The sequence below is a fragment of the Maylandia zebra genome, linkage group LG10, assembly GCF_041146795.1.
Source record: "Maylandia zebra isolate NMK-2024a linkage group LG10, Mzebra_GT3a, whole genome shotgun sequence".
NCBI classification, from domain to species: Eukaryota; Metazoa; Chordata; class Actinopteri; order Cichliformes; family Cichlidae; genus Maylandia; species Maylandia zebra.
This window is the reverse complement of record NC_135176.1, coordinates 7532110-7560051: the sequence shown is the minus strand read 5'-3', so window position 1 is coordinate 7560051 and position 27942 is coordinate 7532110. Positions and strand designations below refer to the sequence as shown.

Genomic DNA, 27942 nt, shown 5'->3' with positions numbered 1-27942 from the left:
CTTTGTCCTAAACCTCTCATGTTTAACTGTTTTCCACTTTTTCTTTGGTCATTTTAGCCTTTTTAGCCAGGGTGAAGGGAGTATCTGCCATCAAACAAGAGGACAGCCGCATGTAGCTATGATGATGTTTGCGAGTTCACCTTACATGCATTAATGTAATAACGTGGTTAGCCTACTCAACGTAAATTAGCTACTCACGCAGAGAAGAACGGCTGCTGCTGCCACCATCATCCGTCATCATTTCTGCTACACTGGCAGGGCTAGGGGCCAGGACTCTCCTCTTCGTGTTTTTGGGGGATGTTGCATAACAGGCAACCCACCCCCAGTAGATGTGCTCGGTGTGAGGTCTCGCAGCAAGCTATCAAATACGGCGCATTTCTGGGCTTTTAAAAAAAACGCTATGCGTCGCCAGGTGTTTCATCGGATTTGAGATGTTACCTCCTTTGACAGTATCACAGTATCAGCTTAAAGCACTTGTTGCTGCTGAGTTTGCATATTTTGCTATGAAGTACAGCCAGACTTTTGACCGCTTCGCCTTGGACATTTTTAATCTGTAGCTCTGCTCTAACAGAACGTACGTACCTGGCCCCGCCTACTATCCCCGGAAACGTAAAATGATTGGCTAGAATCTAAAGTGTATCACAGCTCAGGAAAAAAAAGCACCGAAATAAAGCACCGAAATGTGCGCTGCTTTTCGGTCTGGTTACTACCGTTTATGTCAGAACCGGTGCCATGATGGCACCGGACACCGGTACCCATCCCTAGCTATGACTTTTGGTGTTTATGACTTTTATAGTTTTTTAAATATTTAGATTGTAGTGCAAATTTTGGCCCATTTCTAGGCCCATGAGAAAGATTCAACTTTTGGCCCCATAGAAACAGACTTCATTTATGGTGTGTTGGCGCCATCTTTTGGTCCCACTGAAACAAATTTCAAACTTCATTTGTGGTGTGTTGGCTCTCTCTAGTGGTATGTCGGGAGTGGTACGGCCTGTCTACCCGTATTTGCATTACCGTAATGACGACAATATCAATGACGCGCACAGCGTCGCTGCTTTCAGGATCCATTGGAATTTTTAAGGTTGCGCGAACCATTGAATAATTACGGTAACCGCAAGGGTGTATGCTTGGTGGAACACTCCATATCCCACAATTCATAGCACGCCTCTACCGAGTCAAACAATGGCGGCTGCCACTTCGTTTAATATATTTCTCTTATTCGTGTTTCTAGGTCACAAAATAAACTTTTAAGATATTTTCAGGCGAGAGTGTAGGTGTGTAAACGTCAAATATCTGCTCGTTTTGTCAAAACATCCCATATTAGCAACAGTTTTCTCACGATGTTGCTGCTAGCACGGCTAGCTAGCACGGCTAGTGCTGCTTCGCTCAAAAGGTCTTGGCTTTCATACGAGGCGGCGAGGCGGCCGCCGATCGACCAGTGGTGGCTAACGTGGAGCTCAAACAGATGGCAGCCACGGATCAGGGAAATTGAAGGCAGGAGAAGGAGGTTAACTGAATTTCAGGTAAGAAGTTATGAACTGCACTCTATTTGGGTCAGATATAAACCGAGTTTAGGTGTAGTTTATTTTCGTTGTGTTGACTTTTTACAATCAGTTCCAATAACTCGTACTGCGTGCTTGCTAGCATGACAGAGTTTCTATACAGCTGTGTGCGCGCTAAGTTACTGATGTTGAACTTTATTTTATTCATAAGGGTTAGTTCGTAGAGTTGCCAACCATTCCGTACAAACGGAATCGTCCCGCATTCAGAGAAAATATTACGCATTTCGTATTGAGCTGAAAAGGAACACAGTTTGTCCCGTACTTCAGGTAGAACGGAAGAAGACACAAAGCTGGATTTATTCTGTCGTTATACGCAGCCTCCCCTGTCATTCTCTCGCCTGTTGCAACTTCAATCATGAAACTGATCAATAATCGGCTTTTCTCTCTTGTTTGTTTATCGCGCTAAACAACAGCAGCACGTTTAAGCTTGATCAGCTGTTGTTAGAATTCATTTGATTTTAATTTCTAGTATCTGCTGATGTTTGCTGGAGCCACAGCTGTAAAGCGGCTGGTCCAAACCAGGAGATGTCCTTACTGAATCATCAGAGCTGAACTGGTGATGGAGAAACAGGTTTACCTTTTAGGTGACATGAATGAGTTGAAGGGAAGTTATGAACTGTTTCTGAGAGACAAATAACACAAATAACATAATATCCTTTTTTGTGTAGCTGACAGCTGGTAACTGTGCAGGGGCGGATCTAGCAAAGCTTTTGCCAGGGGGCCAGGTAGGGCATTAACAGGGAAAGGGGGACACAAAGATATACTTTTCTTTCTTACTCTCATATAAAATATTTAGCTTTTATTAAATAGTTATCTGAATCTTACAACCAAAGTTTGTATAATAATACACAAGATTGGCTGTAGACCATTGTTCATCATTCAGAACACTGTGGAAAAATAACAAAAAACAAAAAGTGAATACAAAAGTGCATAAATATTTATTTTACGTGTTTGATGTGTGTGGCAGGGCGTGGTTTGCAGTGCTGCTGCAGGGGAGGTGGACCCACGGGCGTAAAGTCTGTGCTCTCTCGGCTGTTTTTTGGGTGTGTGTTGGGCTGTGAGTTGAAAAGCTACAGCCGGCTGTGTGGGTACACCAACCATGTGTGAAAAGTGGTCCATAAAGTAATGCTACAAAGCGTGTTCATGCAAACATTGTCGGGTCTGCCGTGGTACAATGGGACTTCTGCTCATGAACCTCTGCGCACAGCGTCTGCAAATCGGGGCTGTACGAAGTCACCTCATCTTTACACAAAACTGTAAGCTGTCATCTGTGAGGCGCGAGCGGTGTTTGTTTTTACCATAGTTCATGGTGGAGAATTGCTGCTCTGCTGAGTTTTGCTCTCTGTAGCTGTATGAATGGCAAACTACACTGATTAGCAGCGGCATAGGCACACTTAAAATTTCTTCTGAAATTTTCGCTTTCTAGTTTTTCCATGTAAGCTATGGGCAACCACAGCAATCTGCTAGTGACCAGAGTTTGCCGAATGACTGGTTTCTGAGGCCAAACAAATCCCTCTAACTCATGCAATGAGGCACTAAGGAGACAGACTATTAGAAAAACTAATATTTAAATAAATGACCGCATGCACTTGACTGAGCTGAAAAGAAACAGTGGCACATACATGGTGTAAGGCAATGCTATGTTTGCTTTTTTTGGGGTGGAGATGGGAGGGCAGTAGTTACAGAAAAACTGGAATGTCAGCTAGAAATAGTCAGGAAAATGATCCCCTGTAAAATAGTAAACTTTCATTTTAACATCCTTAAAATGTCAATCTGGTCCATACGGTAGTGTAATATCACCAACCAATCAAGTCAATGCTCACTTTCCCTTGTTGCAGTCAACCTGCAGCATGTATTCAGTGTCCAGTTCTAACACATTTACCCTGACAATAACTGGATCACACACACATTTCTTTCTTCACTTCACTCACTTTAATTTTGTCCTTCTCAAATTTCCCACTTTCTGTCGAGTAATCATATTTGCTGCCACTGAATAAATGGCTGACATCTTCGGAAACCCTACCCTTTTAACATCTAAAGGGCTCCTAGAAAGCCTTTAGTTCGTTAAAGCACCTTGGACTATATTTTCATCACTGAGCTCCAGATGTGGGGAACACAGAACCTCATGTTCCTTTCTATCTGCCTCTAGTGAGCTGCACGCCCTTGCTTGAGTTCTGATTCATAACGTGATCTTTTAAAAGGGCCTAGAGCATTCATGGTCCATAACTTTTAGATGCATGCCCCCAAGGAGGTGGATTCTCCAGTTTCTCCCTAATGGAAAAGGCTAGGGCATGAAACTTGACACCTAATTCCTTTAAACCCAGCAAAAGATCTATTCTACACTGTAGGGTTAATCAGTAAGGCTGGAGGACGGATGCTAGAATACAGATGAGAGTCAGATGTAAGGAAGAGGAAAGAGACATGAGAAGCCCAACTCCTCCACCTACTACACCATCTGACAGCTCTCTGAAAAACCTAATTTTCATTTTGTACTTCATGCCTGTTTTTCCTGGCTGCAAGATCTGCTCATTGGCATTGTCTCTGGAATTGCAAGTTTTCTTTTTAAGGAAACAGACAAAAAGAAAAAAAAAAAACAGAGCAAAAGAAAAAGCATGCTGTTTGGTGGGCACTGGCATTCATTCAGCACTATGTCTGGCACCCACCAGTCACTTGCCCTCACTGAGCGAGTAAAGGTCAGACACTTCCTGCAGTGCCCCAGAGGATGGCATTGTATCAAAGAAAGAGAGAGAAACAGTATTTGCATTATAAACTATATGAAACATACTCGACTGTTTGCATTCAGTTTTTTCTGCTGGAAGAAAAGGCTACAGAAAATCATCATTTATAGAGATTCACTGATATTAGGCCTTATTTAGTGATACAAACCCCATCAGTATCGGCACTGGCTATATGCTAAATTGTTATGAGAAAATCCTAACCCTACCCATTCCCACTAAACCCTGCCATCAACGCGATAGATAGTTCTTTGAGAAATAATTAATAGCTTCTCTCAGACACACAGATTTCTTTCTGATCCCCCTCTTGAATCGATGAACTCGGTGTCTTCGGTGGTACCAGCCTCACATTCTCTCTTCTACAAAACAATTATCAGCCAATAACAGCACTACAGAGTAGCAAAGGACCATAAGGTCTACGCTGCCTGTAAGGTCCAACTGCTGAGAAAGCCAGTCTTCACAATAACATCTGCTCAAAATGTGAGTCAACAAAGGCCCTTTTATGGCTACCAGGAGCCGGAGAGATAGAAGAGCTGTCAGTGTGTCTCTTTTATCAGATTGGCTAATATAAGCAGGTCCCTTTGGTAAATAGCAGCCAAGTATTGCCAGAGTCAAATGCTCTGACTCAAACACTACAGCAGTAGTAAAATGTCCCACTTTATCTCTATCTTCTTTGCTGAAGCCCCCTTCTGCTTTCATGGCCTGCATAACTTAACAAGGGTGAAGTGGCAGCCTAAGAGGCGCACAGTGTTGCTGACATCCTCCCGCCTCGTACCTCTGCGACTGCCGCTGACAAAAACATACCAATTTCTAATTCTACCAGGAAAGATCCACAGGGGAGAAATGAAGCCAAACATTCCCTCCAAAAAGAAACTGTCAGCCAGGGTCCATAGACGTTCCCGGGCTCTCTGCTGCATGAATTGCTGCAGTCTGCTGTTCGTGTTTGGCCTCACTGCTCTGCTCTACTGTACAGGTGTTTTTGTCTTCATTATTTGAACTGCAGTGTCTTTGTGTAAGACTCTCTAGTTGGCTAGCTCATTATGACCTCTCTTTTCTTTTTGCCTTGTACTCTCTTGGGTCTAATGTATGTAGATAAAGCTGAACTTCATTCAGCTCCATTTTAACAATACAGAAAGAATTTCTACCAGAAATGTATTTCATCAGGTGTAATACGCCTTATTAGCATAAAGCACTGGAAATGGCATAATTTCACTTATGACTGAAGTGGAAATTCCACTGATTGCATAAGTTTAAAACGCTGCCAAAAGTAAGAAACTTTGACTAGACCATGGCACAAAAATCACTACAAAGGAGCATACAATTCAGGTAATGTTCATTTTATTTGGACGTAAGAATGTATTGTATAAGCAGAATCACAAGTGGAAAACTAAAGGAAATACAACCTGCTGGTCTAATTCTGAAGAAATCTTATATTGTTTAACTGTTGCATTGGCTGTTCTGAAATCTGTGCATTTGTAAAAGCGTTTATTAGTTCACTACTCAGCATTGATTAGAAATCAAAAGGTTACAAATCAATAATTTAATATGGAATGACTACTATAAATACTTTGGGCAATCGAGAAGAGAAATGAAATGTGATCCAATAGCAAAATTCAGTTGTTACATTTTGCAAATTCAGATCACATAATGGTTTTAAGGATAGATCTTTTTCCATCTGCAAATATAAGAAATAGTTTTTATGTTTGATTTGTTTGTAAAGCTGTAAGCCCAGAGCTGAAACAATACAATTAAGTCCTTTGTTTATGAGGGTACACACATGGGAAAACAAAAAGAAATAAACAGAATGATCCACCGGCTAGATTCCACTTTAAGCAACACCTGCCCAGGTCTAACAACACTTCTGGCGTTGCACAGTTACTCCAATTGCACCGTCACGTCCTGAGGTAATGTAATAAAAACGCAAATTAAAAGACAGAAGAACCACATTCTGCTATCAAGTAAGGCTGCACGATTAATCGTTAGAAAATCGCGATCTCGATTCATACCCCTTGTGTGGTGTTCGTATTTTTGTTACTCAGCCAGTGTTCATGGGTCTGGTGGACCCGCTAGAGTTTTGGCTTTCCAAATTAACACTATCAAACAATTTTATGTTAAATTACTCAACAGATGTTTACTTCATCCCAATTACAAGACATATGAACAGCAAACATGGTTAATTTCTTCCCTTTACCTTTGTTAGATCACATTTATGAATTAATGTGCTTCTCGTTTTTCTTTTATATAAAATGTTATAAATAAATCAGTTATAATCAAGTGGAGTGAGTGGAAAGACACAACACATTTACACGTGAAAAAATAATTAATTGTTTAATTTTTCTTTTGAAAAAAACTGAACACGGGTCTCACAGACCCGAACACCATACAAGGGATACTTATGTGCGATCTCATTTCCAAATGACAACGATTTTAAAAAAAAGAAATAAAAAAGAAAAGACGACGACAACGATTGTACCACATTTTGATCCGGGACGTACTCTGCATAAAAACAAGCGCTCACTCTTCCTGCTCAACAAATGGCAAGGGTGGAGCCTTATACCACGTGATACAGAAGCTGTGCCGTGTGATGCTAAAATTAGCAGGGAAAAAACAACGGAGAGCACGTCAGGGATGATGAGAAAGTGACAGGAGAAAATCCGTTCCGGTCAACCACCCAAACATCAATAACGGGAACCTTATACAGCGCTTCCCTATACACGTCGAACTCCCGCAGGCACAAAGAAATTACGGAGGCTATCACTCATCACCTGACCAAAGATATGGCTCCCATCAACACTGTGCAAAACGAGGGATTTAGGAAAATGATCAACACCCTAGACAAACGCTACACAGTGCCGTCCCGCAACTATTTTTCTATTGTTGCACTACCTGCTCTATACACGCAGTGTCGAGCAACGGTGGAGACAGAATTTCAAGCAGTACAACATTTTGCGGCAACAACAAAACGTGAGACATTTGTTGTTTTTATGTTCATTCTCAACTGTTACGAAGTTGATGTGCAGTTAATAAGTGCAATAAATATTTATACTGGAAAAGAAAATCGTGAGAGAATCGTGATCTCAATTCTAAGCCAAAAAATCGTGATTCTCATTTTATGCAAAATCGTGCAGCCCTACTATCAAGTATTATAGCCAATTTAACAGGTATTTAAGGTATCAGAATCAGAATACTTTATTAATCCTGAAAGAAAATTAGGGTTACAGCAGGCAGCACGCTAATGGCGCATGCACACTTACAAAGGAACCTTCTGACCAACTTTACACAAACATCACATTGGGGAGACATGTCAGGTAAATACTCATTCTGTTAAAATCAAGAAACAGCTGGTATCATTATCATATATGAAGCATGTGCATACACTCAATATGAAGGTCTATATTCACTCATTTGCCTGGTTTCCCAAGTGTTTGGCTGGTAGTATACTCATTACATCCCTTCCACTTTCGCACACTGTAAAACTCAATGCAGAGATAATCGCTGCAAACCAATCATCTATCGCCCCACCTTCTTCAAGCCAATCAGCCTCTGCACTGCTCTTCTTTCATTCCCCTTGCAGATGCCTTTGTGCGACCTACCTCCTCCTCATCTCTGCCTCACGCAAGTCACTTCATCCAAGCCTCCAGCTTATGTTCATCACAACCACCAGCGTTTAGACTCTGGAGGGTCCTGGCCTAATTCCTATCAATGTTGGGATTTTATTTGGCTGTGATGGGCCTTCAGAGTCTAATCGCCAAATAGCATAACTGAGTTCTGTATATCAGTAAATCATGTTCAAATACTTCCATACTAAAGATATCTCCTTGTTGAAATGGAATGATTAACTTAATTATATTTATATGTTAATATTTAATTATATAATATGTGTACCCACATAGCTGCAGCTTTTCTTGGCAAAGACACTTTTGCAATACGGATAATGCAATACAAATGTTTTCCCCAGTTTTCACTTTTACTGTGAAATACTGATTCAGTCATCAAAGGACACTGACTTTTAGGACTGCAAAATCTGAAACAATACGACACAAGCTTAGTAACAAGGCTGCACAATATTGTGTCGTTCACAATAATACCAGTAAAAACTTGTACGTGACATAAAAATGTCGTATCATGTTATTGCCGATAGATATGTCGTGCTTTTATATTTCCTAAATGTAACTTCCCCACACTGCCATGCATTAATGCCTTTAATAAAGAAACATCAAGTACCTTCTCACAGTAAACGGGCAAAATCTTGCAATTTAATGAATACATTAGCGATAAGCAAGGCAGTGTGAGCAAATTACATTTAATTGTTTTATGTGATAATACTGCGCAAGCTGTTACTGTTAAAGTTGGTTTTTTCTTCATCTGTTAAGAAGTTGCACTTTTACTTAAAATTTCCAGGGAAAATAAAATGTTAGTGTATATGTTTTTGTTTTAACATAAATATTGTTATTGCAAATTTCCTTGACATATCATGATTGTGCACATTTTGAGGCTCATCCATCCCTACTTATATTCTTACTTATACTAAAATGACTGTGTCAAATAAATGTAAATACATTCACAGGTACTTTCTATCCGTAAAATGTAATATGGGCATTTTTTCCCCACAGTTCCTAATAAAGACGCCTCCTGTGTCACCAACATTTTCATTCTGTAAATTAATTATAATTAGTCTAAGTAATTGCTTGTGGTTGCCTGATCAAAGTGGTGACATAGGCTTGGAGACATAAATGGAGTTGACAGTGTGAGGTGTTAGGAAGATGACCATTGTTGGCAGCAGTAATGTCTTACTTCGGCATGCTAATGTACCACTTAGAAGCTCAAACATGCCTGCAGAGTACTGACAGCACATCTGATATCATAGCCCTCACTCAACCCGCCACACTACATGTAAATGCCCAGAGATTTTAATTCAGGGCCCGATTCCCAATGATTCCCAATCACTGCAATAAAAGACTGTAACCACGAGGTTCCATTGTGTGGAAGACTGGCTATAAATGACAGTAAACAATTTTCTTAAAAGATAACATTCTTTACAATATTTCTAATAAACAGTGCATTTTATCTCAAACTGATCCATTCTTACGACTCAGTCACAAAAATAACTTGTGGATTTTCCACTAAGGGTGTCTGCTGAACAACAGATAGAGGGCTCGGTGGGGGCTTACACCTTACATATCTCTCTCCTCACATATCAGTCCTGTATCAGGTTTGAATTCTCAGTCTGGGACTACGTCTGGCAGAACCTGTCTGATAGAGCTCTTAAATAATTTACGATCCACTATCGATGGAAATTACGTGTAAACTCTTTCTCAGAAGAGGGTAGTTACTGCAGACACAAGCAGGCTTTCTTTCTGTTTGAGCTACACTGTAAAAAAAAAAAAAAAAAATCCTAAAAAAACAGTAATTCTGGCAGCTGGGGCGCCAAAATAATACCAGAAAATAACTTTCCCATGAAAATACGGTTATTTTCAGTAATGACAATACTGTTTGTTGCCCTAATTTTACATGGGATTTTGCCTTTTTCAAGTGCTTTTAAACATTAAATTAGGAACCTATAAAAAAGGTCAATGAATGCGGCAATATGAATAATAATGCTTAAATGTACAGAAATATACAGGGGGTGCAGAATTATTAGGCAAATGAGTATTTTGTCCACACCATCCTCTTCATGCATGTTGTCCTACTCCAAGCTGTATAGGCTCGAAAGCCTACTACCAATTAAGCATATTAGGTGATGTGCATCTCTGTAATGAGAAGGGGTGTGGTCTAATGACATCAACACCCTATATCAGGTGTGCATAATTATTAGGCAACGTCCTTTCCTTTGGCAAAATGGGTCAAAAGAAGGACTTGACAGGCTCAGAAAAGTTAAAAATAGTGAGATATCTTGCAGAGGGATGCAGCAGTCTCAAAATTGCAAAGCTTCTGAAGCGTGATCATCAAACAATCAAGCGTTTCATTCAAAATAGTCAACAGGGTTGCAAGAAGCGTGTGGAAAAACCAAGGTGCAAAATAACTGCCCATGAACTGAGAAAAGTCAAGCGTGCAGCTGCCAAGATGCCACTTGCCACCAGTTTGGCCATATTTCAGAGCTGCAACATCACTGGAGTGCCCAAAAGCACAAGGTGTGCAATACTCAGAGACATGGCCAAGGTAAGAAAGGCTGAAAGACGACCACCACTGAACAAGACACACAAGCTGAAACGTCAAGACTGGGCCAAGAAATATCTCAAGACTGGTTTTTCTAAGGTTTTATGGACTGATGAAATGAGAGTGAGTCTTGATGGGCCAGATGGATGGGCCCGTGGCTGGATTGGTAAAGGGCAGAGAGCTCCAGTCCGACTCAGATGCCAGCAAGGTGGAGGTGGAGTACTGGTTTGGGCTGGTATCATCAAAGATGAGCTTGTGGGGCCTTTTCAGGTTGAGGATGGAGTCAAGCTCAACTCCCAGTCCTACTGCCAGTTTCTGGAAGACAACTTCTTCAAGCAGTGGTACAGGAAGAAGTCTGCATCCTTCAAGAAAAACATGATTTTCATGCAGGACAATGCTCCATCACACGCGTCCAAGTACTCCACAGCGTGGCTGGCAAGAAAGGGTATAAAAGAAGAAAAACTAATGACATGGCCACCTTGTTCACCTGATCTGAACCCCATTGAGAACCTGTGGTCCATCATCAAATGTGAGATTTACAAGGAGGGAAAACAGTACACCTCTCTGAACAGTGTCTGGGAGGCTGTGGTTGCTGCTGCACGCAATGTTGATGGTGAACAGATCAAAACACTGACAGAATCCATGGATGGCAGGCTTTTGAGTGTCCTTGCAAAGAAAGGTGGCTATATTGGTCGCTGATTTGTTTTTGTTTTGTTTTTGAATGTCAGAAATGTATATTTGTGAATGTGGAGATGTTATATTGGTTTCACTGGTAAAAATAAATAATTGAAATGGGTATATATTTGTTTTTTGTTAAGTTGCCTAATAATTATGCACAGTAATAGTCACCTGCACACACAGATATCCCCCTAAAATAGCTAAAACTAAAAACAAACTAAAAACTACTTCCAAAAACATTCAGCTTTGATATTAATGAGTTTTTTGGGTTCATTGAGAACATGGTTGTTGTTCAATAATAAAAATTATTGCCTTGCCTAATAATTCTGCACTCCCTGTACAGTTGGTTTAAATAACAATGGGTTGCATTCATATAGCGCTTTACGAGACCCTCAAAGTGCTTTACAATTCCTCTTTATAATTCCCCTCTGGCCATCACCAGTAGGTGAAGTGTCTTGCCCAAAGACACAACGACCGAGAGTGTCCGAGTCGGGGCTCAAACCGGCAACCTTCTGATTATAAGGCGAACTGCCAACTCTTGAGCCACGATCGCCCTAAATAACAATAATTATTATTATTATTTGATGTAAAAAAAAGTTTATACGAATCATTTTATATCTTTTTCCATAGCATTACATTTGAATTTAACAGTTCAATCTTTCAAATAACGGACAAATATTTGTGAAATTATGATGCATTTGTGAATGTATTTTAACAATCTAAATATGCATATGTTCAGACAGATACATTTAAAAAACAAGAAAATTATGTTTTATTACATTTACAGTGATTTTACGTTAATTTACATTTGAAATGTAAAATCCCAGTCTATTTATGTGAATTTAATGATATTCTAGAACAGTGGTTCCCAAACTTTTTTTGCTGGGCCCCCTTTGTTTTACAAGAAAAATGTTCGTGCTCTATTTAATTTGTAAAATATGTGTACACACACACACACACACACACACACACACACACACACACACACACACACACACACACACACACGTAGAAAAATATTTAGTATACACATCCAGAAATGCATATACTATTATATATTGTACATATATTTATTAGTTTCAGATGTAGCCATTCTTGTATTTTGCTTGTTTACATTATTGTATTTTGCACAACTCTGTTGCTTGTGAAGCTCGCACACAAGAATTTCACTCACATGTGCTGTACCAATGTACCTGCACATGTGATGTGACAATAAAGTGATTTGATTTGATGTATTGTTTAATTAATAAAACATCAGAAAGTGATAAAACACATTAGAAATAGCTTCATAACAGACCAATAAATCAACACATTTTCATCAGCAGATGTTTGAATGTTCAGTAAAAACATTTCAACAAGTTTATGATTAAAATGATCAATGAACTTCAGCCTTACGCTATGTAATGTACGTTTCATGTTGTACTCATGGTCCTTTGTTAGTCCAGTTTAGGATAATGTCTCTGACGTATGTTTCATATCAAATATATGTCATATCAAAACAAGCCCACACCTGCAGTTGTTTCAGTTTTTCACTGGTGTTTCCTGTCAGCTGGTCAACCTCACTCATCCATATCAGCCAACCAAACGACAAGTTCCTCCCTTTGTGCTTCAAACCCCTCCCACTCTGAAACAAGGAGCTGAAAGAGAGAGAAAAGAGTCAATTATAAAGAAGAGAGAAAAGTGAAACCCTCCTCAGAAGGTCTGACTCGCATACCTGCAGTTGACCTGTGATGGACTCCAGTTTGGTGTTCACGTCATCCCTCGCTGTTGCCAGCAGCTGAGTCTGCAGGGTGCCCTGGAAGAGCTGAGTTAATGTTCGACTCCTCCTGGTCAGGCTCTCCAGCTGGATGAGCTGAGGTCTCCCCTCTCGCCGCTGCCTCTGAACACAGAAACACAAATTGCATCTGAAGCAGGAGGTGCAGATTGTTTGCTATTCTTTTCTAAATCCAGGCTAGATCACGTGGAGGTATTTGGAAAACTTTTTTGGCCAGTGGACGACTGTTGTCTTGCAGAAAGTCAAATCAATCAAACATATGCGATACACAATCAATTCACAAGAACACATTGTAAAAAATAAGTCCAGTTCTTGCCTGATTTCAAGTGAATTCTGCATCAAAACAGGGTAAAATGAGTGTTTGCAGCAAATGTGAGCACAAAGCCTCACTTTGTACAAGCCTGCTATTAAAGTTCTCCTCTATGCAGACGACTTTCCTGTTTTCAAGGCACAACTTGGATCTGCTGTACGAATCTTATGGATACACACTAAATGAAACAATAGTGTGTATGACTCCAGATTCTGATCCCTCATCCTAATATGGTCCCAACATAGCAACAGCAATAAAGCAAATGTTGAGGCTTCAAAATACAAAGTCCATAAACCAATGGCTGACATGGGTTTTATCATAAGGGTGATAAATATACAGATTTCAGTCTGTCTTAGAGATTTGATGTTCATTTACCTGCAGATGCCCTATACGTGCCTGTTCCATGGTTTTTCACAACATTTTGCACATCACTATTTAATACAGGAATAGGTGAACTAAAACAAGTCATCTTTCTTTGTGAGAGGACCATATTAATGAAACAAACCTCAATGACATCATAGGGATCCCTAAAGATGCTCCTGCTGCTTCTCTTCCTCCTCATCCTAAGCTTCCTTCTCCTTGTCCTCGCCTTCCATCCAATTGTAATTCAACCTAATTGTGTTTCTCCCCCTCCTCTTCCTCATTTTGTTGGAGCTGTGAACACAATTAATGTGAATCTGGATTAATTTGTGCAAACAAGAAAAATCTACAGCTTTTTGGTCAGAGGTGCTCTTGTGATTTAAGCCGGGTAGAGTAGATTTATGTGTTGATGCTACCTGCTTCAGCTCTGGCTGCTGAGTGATATTTACACCCTGGCTGGATTACAAACTTTAACCATGTGCTGAACTTTGGCCCAGCGTTGATACCTCTTGTTAGTATGACGACCTCTTCTTAGCTTGTATGTATGATGGTGGATAAATGAAATATACAAAAAAAATTAACTATATTACAAAATAACATCTATCTTGGAAACATCAAATGACCGGAGCATAACTTGTCAACTAGTCCGAAACTAAGTTATGCAGGAACAGTCAAAGACACACCTTCTCATGTTTGAAACCATTGTTTGAAAGGTTCTTTGTGGCACCAAAAAAGGTTCTTCTATGGCATCAGTCTAAAGAACCACTTTCTATTCATTTCTATATAATTCGATTAGACAATGAAGAGTTATCTAATCTAATTATTCATTCAAAACACTTATTCATAGCTGTATTTTATACAGCTCATACAGAATTCAAAGTACAGGTTCATGTGAGTATTTAATGTACGGCTCAGATCTACAGAATTTCAGAGTTTCTAGAGCAGACACATAGCTCACAACAGGCTTCAGGCGCCATTTTAGTGACTTTAACAATATATTAAATTTTAATTTCGGTCTAGCTGACATTAGGTTATGTACGCAGCACGCAATTGAACCACATATTTTAGAAGCCAAAGGTTCAAATTAGCTGGGAGCAGCTTCACTTAATTATAACAGTGGTTTTGTTAGGAAAACAGTTGGATACTAAATTGCGCTGACCTCAACGGCTAACGTATCTAGCTAATCGCTACTGTTAGCACAACATTAACAGCAAGCTACAATGACGAGTAACAAAAACAAAACAGTAATAAGGTTTTAATGAAAATGTTTTACCTTTTCCAACAGTCCCAGAATCCACAGCTTCAAAGTCCAGCAGGTACTGAAGACTGTTATCCGTTTCGCTGTCACCGTCCGTGAGAAAGAGTTTTTTCCCCCGAAAGGTCAAGGCCCGCCGCTCGCACACTCTGTCTGCGCATGCGCATCCCAACGACTGACCCCCTCCGTCCGCTCCCGGGAGGTTATAGTATGACGTGTTCTGCCGTCACTCTCTCTCCCTGTCATTTATTTGGCTCGAAACACATATTAACAAATTGCTCAGTGATGAACAACTACTCAGATCATTTACCTAAGCAGTGCGCTTTGTCAAAACAAAGTGTGTGTTCATTACACTGACATTCTGTTCTGCAATTGTTATTTACTTGTATCTTATAATTTGACTTTACATACTGCTGGGTGGTTTGTAAAGTTTACAATAACTAGTATTATCATTATGCTATATTTTCAAAAATATATAATAATCTCAAAAGTAATGCCTTGGAGTAGAAAATAGTAATGCTTTATTAAAATTTAAAACTAAAGTACAGTATTTGAATGTGTGTATTGTGTCTACTGTTTGTTAACTCACCATATTCATAATGTGTTTGCGGGGTTAGGGGTATGTGTGTGTGTGTGTGGGGGGGGGGGGGGGGGGGGGGGGGGGGTTAGGGTCTTTAGGCTTTGGCCCCCACCCCTGCCACCAGTATATTTTTAAGCAAATATTTCTAACTTTTATTTGAATATTCAGTTTCCTACCATCTTCTCTTAAAGGGTAATTGCCAGGTAACCCGCCCTCCCCCTTCGCACACACATACACACAAAGAAAACACACAGTATAATTCACAGCCTCGTTATAGTGAGTAAATATTTATGCCATTTACACCATCAAACTTAAATTGCTAAGGATGAAGAACCTTTTGTACTTTAAAGAACCATTTGTAATAGCTGAAGAACCATCCACAAAATAAAAAGGTTCTTTGACGTATGATGGTTCTTTAAAGAACCATGAAGCCATCTGAAGAACCATTTAAGAACCATAATTTTTCTGAGTGTAGCGCTACGCGTTCAGCGGGAGGCATGGATGATGAGCGGCGATAAACTTGCAAAAAGCAAGTTATGCCCAACTCCACTGGTGGATTCTGACAGTGTGGAAAAGTGTGAAAACATCCACGATCACCAACGGATTTTGAAGGGCTGGACTGCTGCATGATGGAGAGGAGGACACCGCCACGGCCCTTCTGAGGGTGTTCGACTCTGACACTGACAACGAGGATTTCTTTGGTTTTGAAAGTGACAACGAAGGAGAGAAGCGGAGAGTGGATGACGAAGCCATCCTGAGCCTGTTCGTTTCCGACACTGGAGAGGAGGACTTTGGTGGTTTTAGTGCGCAGGAAGAAGAGAAAGATGGTGGTGAATGACTGACTTTTCTTCTTGTTAAAGCTGTGTCACTGCACCTGAGCCCAAAAGGTAGTCCGAATCTATTTTTCTGGTGTGCTATAGGTTACTGTTATGTACTACATGTGCAAATATGTACCCATAACTTGTTTTTCAAAATATTAATAAAAGGGGTGTGTCTCCAAACAGCCATCTCTTTCCTGACAATTCCCTTTGTGCATATTCTCTTCCATATGATAAGTCAACATTGAAACACCTGCGGCTTTTAGTCAGGTGCGGCTAATGTATGTACAAAACAGGATTTTCCCCTGATTTTAGCTTGTGCGGCTAATATTCAGGTGCGCTTTGTAGTCCGGGAAATACGGTAATTTTGGAGTTACTACAAAGATTGAAGATATAGGATGATCTGTCTGCTGTCACTGGGTGGTGCTGAGGTCTGAATCTGAGGACAGCTCCTGTAATCACAAACAGAACAGAATCATCACAAACTGAAATATAAAGTTTATCTCTCAAATCTGAAATAGAGCTGATCCTTCTCTGTCCTCACACACTCGGGATCTGAAGTTGTTCAGTCTACGGTTCTGCCGACAGCTGTTTATTTTTTTTATTTGTTTTAAAGGCCTTACTAACACATTTTCTAATATGTTTACCTTTGAGTTGTTGATGCTTTATAAATGGACATCTGCAAAGATGAGATGATGGAGCAGGTTTCAGTCGAGGTTCAGTCTGCTGCTGCATCCTGGTCACAACATCTGTATGTTGTGACCAGGATGCAGCAGCAGACTGAATGTTATCAGTTATCAGCTCAGTATTGAACAAGAAATATTAATGTTTCAAATTATTTGTCCTAAAGGATACAAGCTGTACAGAGTACTGCACATGTGACTTTGTGAACATAATTCATTAAAAACAATTTGGACAGTTTTTTAACCTGAATATTTGTAACAAACTCAGTAAAAAAAAAAAAAAAAAGCTAAAAAAATAATCAGGGGAAAAATGTAAAATTTTAACTTAAGCTGACAAGTGGAAGTAGTTGGTTTCAGTACATAAGTATCGGGCTTTGCTATTTAATCAGTAGCTATTGACTAATGAGGGGAAATTAAAAGTTGGCGTTAATATCCTTCCACATGTGGAAAGCGATAGAAAACAACCTGATGTTTGCACATATTTAATAATCAGCTCTACACAGGAGCAGAAGCAGAGTCCAGCCTGTTGCTCTTACAGTATAATACTCATAATAAAAGTACAGTAACCGTGGTTAGTCACTGAGCAGCCCGGTGCGTTTCTCTTGATTTCTTTAGTCAGGGTAAATTCATTCACCTGCACGGGTTAGCTAAACGAACTTTACAAAACAAGTTTCCCCAACAGCCGAGTGCTCATTTTAGCTAGCTAGATTACGGATTATCTTACAAACACATTTAACTTACCAAAAATAATGCAGTGGGGCCTCAGGTCCTCCTGTCCGGTAGTCCAATTTACTGAAGAACACCTCAGGCTGTCACTTTGAAATAGTCGGTAATGTAAACGCTGGACTTCTCAGCATCTGCCATTCCCGAACAGACACGTGCGAGTTTGTCCGTGACCGCAGCCGCATCGTCAGTGTTTTCTCCAGTCATTGGTCAGCATTATAATATATGCAAATACATGCGGGTCGGAATCCCCGCTCCCCAGCGCGCCCCCGTACGCCAAAACAGTGCCAGCAGAGTGAAACTGAAAAATGGTTTGAAACCGAAAAGTGGATTGAAACCGAAAAATGGGTTGAAACCGAAAAAAAATGGATTGAAACCGGAAAAAAATGGATTGAAACTGAAAAAAAAAAATTGTAAGCGAAAAAAAAAAATTACAGTTTCAATTAATTGTTTTTCACTATCAATTTTTTTTTCAGTTTCAATACAAGATTTGTCAGTACATTTATTTCAGTTACAATATTTTTTTTCGGTTTCAATATTTTGTTCGGTTTTGTTTCAAGGTGGCATCGTTCTGATTCCATAATTAACAGGGAGAGGGGGGCACAAAGAAATACTTTTCTTTCTTATTCTCATTTAAAATATCTCGCTTTTATTAAATAATTATCTGAATCTTGCGAACAAAGTTTTTATCTGACGTAAAATGTATAGAAATCATACATATACCAAAAAGACAGTGTACATCACTGTCACAACAGCGTTTGTTTTCATTCAAAGGCTTTATGGCTTTAATACCCGGTGGGCTGGTCTGTAGTGAAAATGCCCAATTTTTTGTCCCAGTCCAGCCCTGCAGGTTAATACTGGCAGTGTCACCATGCCAGCTGACTGTAATTCATCATCAGCCAGTGTTGTTCTTTATACATCAATATTACCAAAGTTTACCATAAGGCAGCATATAAAGTATTTGCTTACTTTCAGGTGTTATTCAAATGTTAGTCTTTTTATTTGTTTCCACACTTTTTTCCTGTTTCAAAATCAAACCCCAGTTTGTGAGAAGATATCTTCTTTTTTTAATAGGCATTGGTTTTGCATTGGCATTAGCTAAATTGCCAATTGTATGTTAAAATGTTCGTATTTTAATATTAAAAAATGTTTTTGCCCAAAACATATGTGCACTACATGTCAGTAAAAATACTATGCAAATATTGATGTCCTTGACTGCTGAATAAACACTGACTGATTGTATCTCTTGTACTTTATCAACGCAGTATCTAAAAACTTTGCACCGTAGTGGTTAAAATCTCATTCTAATAAGAATTAAAAGCGCATTCGGTTATTAGGTTTATAGGGTTATTGAATTATGGTTAACGGTTGGTAGAATTGTTTTTAACATTATCTGACAATTACATCTGCCACCCTTCTCCAAATCTGTGCCCCTACCTGGCCCCCCCAACAAAAATTTTCTAGACACGCCACTGCAAATACAGGCCATTTACCATTTACATATCTCTCTAAGTGTTGAACATTAACAAATAAAACAACTGTAAAGATGGAGACACATGTTGTGACAAACTGCATAGAAAGAGTCTGTATGCTTACTGATATTTGTTAAACTTCTCTAAAAGCTGCATTTTAAATTACCTCCCACTTAAAAAAAAACTGTTACTGCTTATGCCTGCTGCTCTTCTGTAGCACTAGCTAGATGCTGAAACACCGACAGCAATTTTACATCTTCACCATGAATGCATCGCAAGGATGAGAGGAAAAAAGGATGCGCTGAGGGTCTAAGTGTAAGGATAGACCCTCAATGCCATCACAAAATATGAACTCATTCGGCACTAAGCATTAATTTGTCTATCAAATTTTATTATTGAGTAACTGAACGTGCTCAAACATGGTTTACCACTTTAACCCCTGTGTGTAGATAAAAAATAAATAAATAGTGACCAGGTTTCATTAAGTAGCCTGTAATCCGAGTTATGAAAGCAATCAAAAAGAAAAGCTGCTGGGAAGTAGCTCTGAATAATACACACACTCCCATGCAGACCTTTCTGTTAAACAGGCTATTTATTATTTACATGAGCCATTTGCTTATAAGTCTGACTACAGATGATCATTCAGTCTCACACACACACAACTATGTATTTTCCACTGCATGCATATATGCACACACATTTTAAAAAAATTATTAGTCCTTTATTTAGCCAGGTAAAAAAATCTTATTGAGATTAAAAATCTAATTTCCAAGAGAGACCTGGCATCATGGCAACAAAAGTCAAAATACATGTACCACATAAGTACATAACATTTAAAACAAATACAATATCCCGTACAAACATGTGGAAATTATACAATAACAGATCAATTGAGAGCGACATTGAAAACAATCACACTGAGTAAAAGAGTTATTCTCTCGTTCCTTTAAGATGGACTTAAACTCCCCCATGGTAACCAATTCTGATCATTTCAGTTCTGCAGGAAGTAGGGGCAGCATATTTAAAAGCCTTTTTCCCTAATTCTGTTCTGATTTTTGGGACAATCATTTGTATGATATTGTGAGAATGTATTGGTTGTGGTTTTTACACATATAAACACATAAATAAGAGGGAACCAGCCCAAGGAGAGATTTATAGATAAAGACCAACCAATGGGAAAGTCGCCCGGCAGACTCCCCCGGCACAACATCGCCTGCCGGTGTTCCAGATCTACTGGCGTTTAGATCTACTGGCGTTTAGATCTACTGGCATTTAGATCAACTGGCGTTGGTCGAACAGATGTGTGGTAGTCTTGCGTTTCAGGAGCTGCTACTGACAAACCAGCAAAAAAAATGGCAAATGTGTCACCTGTGACACTTGTGAGGTTATCGCAGACACACTCCGTCAGTCTTGATGCTGTTGAACAACAAAATGTTTAAAAATGTGGCGAGTTTACCTGGTGATATCCTCATGCGCGACGCGATCGCGAAAACAGCAAACAATTAACACCACGCCAATGTTGTTCACAGGACAGCAAGAGTAAACGATCGGGAGACTCTAGTCGTCATTATCGTTCCCCTCGCACGGTTTATTTCTCCAATTTCAGCGTTTTTGCTTCACAACTAAAGCGAGCAGTTTACTTTGTGTGCACTAACATGGACTCGAGTCAACCAGCGCCACCTCTGGCCAAGTGCCACAGCCTACAGCCAGATCAACTTGTGACACACATCTGCACCACATTTGAATTCGTTTCATGCACAATACATTTGTATCTTTCAATTTTGTCTGTTTGTGCGTCATGCAAATAAACCTTTGAAATGAATGAAATGACACTAATATTTCACTAGTTTTGTAACATCACATGTCGTTAGCGTAGTCTGTCTGTGTCTTTTCTCTGCGAACAAACATTTTAGAGTTGGTTGTTATATACAGTCTGTATAAGTGTGGTTAATCTAATAAACATTTGTAAGGAGATGGCAGTTACTGTGAATGTACAGCAGTTACACAGTGATTAGTAATAAACAGTCAGACAATGACCCTGACAATCTCATTCAGTCTTGCAGATTGAATGCACCTTCTGTGGAAAGTGGTACCACACGGTGTGTGTGGACTTCCCCTGTGCAGAAGGCGACTACAAATGTTGTGCATGCTAAATAAACAGAAAAAAGTGATCCCTGTTGTCTTTGCTTACTGATTGTTTTCAGTGTTGACAATCCACATTGCTGCCATTGCATCTTTCAACATGTTTGTGGGTAGATTTGGATGTACCAGGGGTAAGTGCAGCCACTCAGCCTCTACTCAATGTGATCATAGCAGCAGGTGTAGATGTGTCACAAGTTAATCTAGTAGTAGGCTATGGTACTTGGCCACAGGTGGCAGCAGTGGACTGACCTCCATTTGAAACTGCTCCAGCTGCTGTGTGATAGTGGATCTGCTACAAATTGCCTATATTGGCTGGAAATATTAATTTCCGGAGAAAAGACACAGGCAGACTCTGCTTACAGGATGTGATGTGACAACACTAATGAAACATTGATGTGTCATATTTGTCCAAGGTGTATTTCATTGTTATGGGAAAAGAGAATATTAAAATCATGATGACCAATTGGAGTGGTGATTTCTATGACTTTAATAATTTAATAATTTGGAATTTTGTACAAATGTAGGCCAATAAGGAATATATGATATCATTTCATTCTTTTCAAAGGTTTATTTGCATGACGCACAAACAGACACAATTGAAAGGTACAAATGTGTTGTGCATGACACGAGTTCAAACGTGCTGCAGATGTGTGTCACAAGTTGATCTGGCTGTAGGCTGTGGCACTTGGCCAGAGGTGGCGCTGGTTGACTCGACTCCATGTTAATGCACAAAGTAAACTGCTCACTTTAGTTGTGGAGCAAAAACGCTGAAACTGGAGAAATAAAACGTGCGAGGGGAACGATAACGACGACTTGAGTCTCCTGATCGTTTACTCTTGCTGTCCGGTGAACAACATCGGCGTGGTGTTAATTGTTTGCTGTTTTCGCGATCGCGTCAGGATATCACCAGGTAAACTTGCCACATTTTTAAACATTTTGTTGTTCAACAGCATCAAGACTGACGGAGTGTGTTTGCGATAACCTCACAAGTGTCACAGATGACACATTTGGCGTTTTTTGCTGGTTTGTCAGTAGCAGCTACTGAAACGCAAGACTGCCACACATCTGTTCGACCAACGCCAGTTGATCTAAACGCCAGTAGATCTGGAACACCGGCCCCACGTGGACGAACAGCTTTACCGCGACCCTGGCACCACTCCATGGCTGTATTGACCGCACACCAGATAAGAATCTGCTACACTATTCTCTTCACTCACACTCTCTTGTATTAACTTTTGCTTAACTATGTAATTTCAGTTTGCTAATTTAGTATAACGTCACCGTCACTCTCCGCCAATGCTTTAATTGGAATGTTTCCGTTTTTATTTCTTTTTCCCTCTCTCTCTCTTGTCGCGCACCTTGCTCTTTGGTTTATTTGCTTCTCTTTTCTATCACTATGTCGATCACTGTTTACCTATCCATCCACAAGCGACACTGTCTATTTCTACATGCTTACTCTGCACGATCACGCACACACATGCGTTTAAAGGGAACACATTTACAACAGCCACACAGTGCACACAGATATAGGACACTCACACACGTTTGCTCATATTAGTTATTATGCACACACATAGTCAGACCTATGGAGCTTCTCGTCGCGCATTTTCTTCTCTTTACTTACAAAAAAAAATAAAAAAATGATGTGTTTCCATTTTCCTCACCAGTCTAAGCGAGACACACAGCGTACATCATTAGCCACAAACACACAACTATGGGCATGCTAAGATTTGTCACATGGAATGTGCATGGAGCTGGCTCTAGGGAAAAAAGGTTAGAAATACTTAACCAACTTAAAAAAATTACAGGCAGACGTTGTTTTATTACAAGAAACCCACATGCCTGTCACAGGTTTGAATAACTTAAAACACCTGAGTTTCCTAATGTGTTCTCAGCCTGTTATAATTCTAGACAAAGGAGTAGCAATTCTAATACATAAAAATATTAATTTCACAGTACTCGATACAGTTATAGATCATGGTTTTTTTAGTACACTCTCCAAACACCTAGATTGCACAATTGTTCTTGGGGGAGACCTCAAACTGGGACTAAATGAAGAAATGGATAGGCTCAATACAGCAGGAACTCAGTGTAACTGGCAGTCCACAAATATAATCAAACAGTATATGAGCGACTTTGGTCTTTGCAATGCATGGCGCTCCCTTCACCCCAACAGTAAGGAATATTCTTTCTTCTCACATGTCAATCACTCCTACTCTCGTCTGGATTATTTTCTGGTCAGCAGCTCATTGCTGAGTAACATTACAGACGCTGAGATTCATCCTATAGCTGTCAGCGATCATGCTCCTGTATCTTTAACACTAACACAGATGAATAATACTACACCAAGAAAAAACTGGAGATTTAATACATCACTGCTCAAAGACGAAGAGTTTATCAAATACTTTAAAAAAGAATGGACTCTATATTTAGGCTTCAATGACATTCCTGGAACATCAGCATCTGTCCTCTGGGAAGCAGGGAAAGCCGTGATGAGAGGTAAAATAATCTCTTTCTCATCACATAAGAAGAAAGAAGAAAACAAAAAAATTCAGGAACTAGAGAAAAACATCAGATCCTTAGAAAAAGCCTATGTGTCACACCAAGATCAAGAAATATTAAACAAAATACGCAAGACAAAACTAGAATTAAATGAAATTCTTAATAAAAAGACTAAATTCTTAGTACAAAGACTTCGCCTGCAAAATTATGAACACGGTAACAAATCCGGACAACTTCTTGCTAACCAGTTAAAAATCAATAAAGAAAAAACAACTATATGTGCTGTTAAAGATTTATCTGGGAATACAATATATGATCCTAAAAAAATAAACAAAATTTTTAGGGATTTCTATGAAACTTTATATACACCACAAATAAACCCATCTAAAAAAGAAATTGATCAATTTCTCGACAACATAACTCTTCCAAAATTCGCCACTGACGCCAGGTGAACTCCAGGAAGCTCTGATAAGTATACCCAATAATAAGGCTCCAGGTCCAGACGGTTTTCCAACAGATTTTTACAAAGAATTCTGGACAATTCTGGCACCAGTTTTTCACAGGATGTTGCAGGAAATCAAAGAAAATGGTAGACTACCACCAAATATGAACTCTGCAAATATCAGTCTCTTACAAAAACCAGGCAAAGACCCTGTATTTCCTTCAAGCTATCGTCCAATATCCCTTATTAATGTAGCCTTTAAAATAATCTGCAAAGCTCTCCGAAAGAGATTAGAGAAACTAACCCCCCTTTTAATTCATCCTGACCAAACTGGTTTTATAAAAGGTAGGCACTCATCAACAAATACACGTAGATTACTTAATTTAATAGACTACTCATGCAGTAAAAACATTGAAACCATAATATTTTCTTTAGATGCAGAAAAAGCATTTGACAGAGTTAACTGGAAATCTCTATTTGCAACTTTACACAAATTTGGTTTTGGACCCTCTTTCATAAACTGGTTAAAAATATTATATAACTCCCCAACAGCTTGTGTCAGAACAAATGACCAAACATCCTCCAGCTTCTCTCTTCTGAGGGGCACGAGACAGGGATGCCCACTCTCCCCTTCACTGTTTGCAATTTTTATTGAGCCACTAGCAGCAGCAATTAGACAGGCTACAACAATTAAGGGCATAAAATGTAAGAATATAGAACATAAAATCAGCCTTTATGCAGATGATGTGTTACTTTTTCTCCAAAACTCAAAAACATATATCTCTGGGGTAATTGCATTGATAAATTCTTTCTCAAGTGTCTCAGATTATTCAATTAACTCATTCACTGCCATTGACGTCTATAGCCGTCAATGGCAGTGAATGAGTCAATGGGTTTAACTCATTCACTGCCAATGGCTGGCAGTGAATGAGTTAACTGGTTAACAGTTCTTCCGATTAATTGCTCCTTCCATAATTCTTCTCCTTCCCCACTGCAATGTGGAAATATAAAATATTTAGGTATTAATTTCTCTCCTAAACTTTCAGAATTAACTAAATTAAACCACATCCCGCTTTTAAAGACAGTAGAAGGCGACCTGGCTAGATGGAAATCTTTACCCATATCACTCATGGGAAGGGTCGCTGCTATAAAAATGATGGTCTTGCCAAAAATAAACTATTTATTTTCAATGATCCCAAATAAGCCGTCACAAGATTGGTTCAGATCTCTAGACTCGTATATTTCTAAATTCCTTTGGAAAGATAAACCCCCACGTATCAGCTTAAAAACACTACAAAGGACCAAGGATAAAGGAGGATTTGATCTGCCTAACTTTAATCACTATTTTTTAGCCAACAGGCTTCAGTTCATCTCTAGATGGTTTAAACACACCCTCTTAGATGAACCTTGGATAGATGTAGAACAGGCACTATGTAATAACCTAGAAATTTCAGACCTACCATTTATAAGCTCAAACATCAAACGACATGAATGCTTTAAAAGCATCAATATTAGCTCTTCTCTTACAGCATGGTGGGAGTTTCTAAAAAATGACAGAGTCTTCATTAATCCCATGTAAACGTACACCTATCTGGAACAATCCGGACATATTACAAAACAATAACATGATAAACTTTCCACATTGGAGTTGCAAAGGAATTAAATACTTGGAACATATATTGGAAGGAACAGACTTTATTTCGTTTGACAGACTAGTTACACAATATGGGATCAACAAGAAACGATTTTTGGAATATCAACAAATTAAATCCATAGTAAAAAGGAAATTTAATCCCAGTGAAGCTGAATTACAAACACGACCAAGTGTGGTACAATTTTTTTAGTCTAAATCCCCCCCCAAATTATTGTCTAAAATATACAGAACACTTTCTAAAATAGATGAATGAATATCCCTTCCTATCCGGTTGTTCAGTCTGACGTCACTAGCCGTGTCTGGACCTAAACTCCGCTGCAGGTCCATATATCAAACGATCACTATGGCATTACTGAGAGTTGAAAAACTGTCTAAAGTCTTTCATCTTTAATAAAATGATCAGCGTTCTGCTCTACCAGGTTCAACAATTGAGTTTAACATCCAGGCATCCATGAAAACGGAATTTATGACATTTAACGGAGTTAGAAGTTAGCAGGGAGTTAGCTCGCTAGCTTCTATCTAAATACAATATAGCATGTCCTGACTGCGGGGTTTTGGAAACAAATTAAAACGTACAGCTCTGTTATCACTTCCAGCATAAATGAAGACAGAAAACTAAAACGCAGTGACGTTTGTAGGGTTACTGAAGTTGGGCTAGCTGGTATATAATGATGTGCTACGTGACCGCTAGCGACACAGCTATGTTAGCATAATATAAACAAGCTAAGTTTTTTCCACTCGATAAAAGTTAACGTGAGTGTTCTCGGTGGTCAGGAACAAATGTAATCGCATGGCAGGATGCTGTAAAAGGACCAAACTTCAGCCAGGAGAACAACTGAGATAATCCATCCATAATACGAGGTTAGTCATCCCATGCTGCATGGGATGGGCTGTAGTTACATCCTAAGGTTTTAAAAACTGATCTTAAATAAATGATTAGCAGTAATAAAAGCCAAGGGAGGTCAACAGTGATCACTGACTGTTTTAGGAGCTTTTTGAGATCAAATAGAAGAAAATACATAACATTAAACATGTTAACAACACAAAAGCCATATTAAACGCAGACTACTTTAGGCCCGGAAGTAGGATTCGTCGTGTCATCACTGAACAACCGGATTGCAAAATGGGAAGCAGATTTATCAATCAACTTAGACCCAAACCTTTGGTCTCAGATGTGCTTAAAAACCTTTCAATGGATCAGAAATCCCAGTTTGCAATTAATACAATACAAAATATTACACAGAGTGCACTATACTGGTCATAGGATGTTCACGATGGGCTACATGCCTTCCAACAACTGCTCACACTGCACAGCAAATACACCGGACAATTACATCCATGCTCTTTGGTTCTGTCCACCAGTTCAGAAATTTTGGCGTGAGATATGTGAAGACTTATCAAAGTGTCTGAAATGTAACATTCCAGCCTCCCCTTTAGTATGCTTGCTGGGCAACTTGGATGAGGTCACTGCAGAAATAAACACAGCCCATGTTGTTTTTACGGCCCTATGCATTGCCAAGAAAATGGTCCTCATTAACTGGAAAAATAAAAATAATCTTAATTCTAACCAATATAGAAACCATTTAATTGATACAACATCTGCCATCACATTTGATCAATCCCTTTGGGCTCCTTTCATCGGCTTCATCACCTAGTGGGGGTGGGGGGTCATGGTTTGGTCCTGCCTTCGCTATTGTGGTTGATTTGGGGGTAGGGACGGCCTTAGGGCGTCTGGGGAGTCCCTAGGGACGTTTCCCTAGACGGCCTAACCTGGGGGATGTGGCCATGACCTGGTTAGGAACTCTGGGGGCTCTTAGATGGTGTTTTCCTTGTGGCTGCGTACAGCGGAGATGGGGGAGGGTCTGTGCTGGCGGACGTTGGTTACTGGCCTGGTAGCCTGGCTGCCCCTGGGAGGGTCCGGGACGGGCGTGGCGGCTTGGGGGTGTGGGGGTGCTCCGCCCCCCGGTCTGGGGTGCTGGCTGGGCCTTGGGGGCTCTGGTCCTGGCTGTTGTGTCGCCGGAGCAGTGGGCGGGTGGGTGCAGGGGGGCTCAGCCCCAGTGCAGGGGACCTCTGGTGCATCGGCCCAACTAGGGGGC

The 27942-nt window shown here is 39.8% G+C and overlaps 1 protein-coding gene across 5 annotated transcripts in view; it reads right to left on the bottom strand.

The window, feature by feature from the left end:
- srrm3 (serine/arginine repetitive matrix 3) overlaps positions 1-27942 on the bottom strand; it is a 144940-nt gene that overhangs the window by 103215 nt on the left and 13783 nt on the right. The window contains exons 1-4 of one of the 5 annotated variants that reach the window (XM_076888950.1): positions 14849-15417; positions 13721-13869; positions 12846-13010; positions 12642-12768 (exon numbers count right to left, since the gene is read on the bottom strand). The exons of 3 other annotated variants lie outside the window; for them this stretch is intronic. The gene's annotated coding sequence lies outside the window, so the exon portion shown is untranslated. Of the gene's footprint in view, positions 1-12641; positions 12769-12845; positions 13011-13720; positions 13870-13991; positions 14756-14848; positions 15418-27942 lie in introns of those variants that run through there. One more of the 5 variants, XM_076888951.1, reaches the window with a different exon arrangement.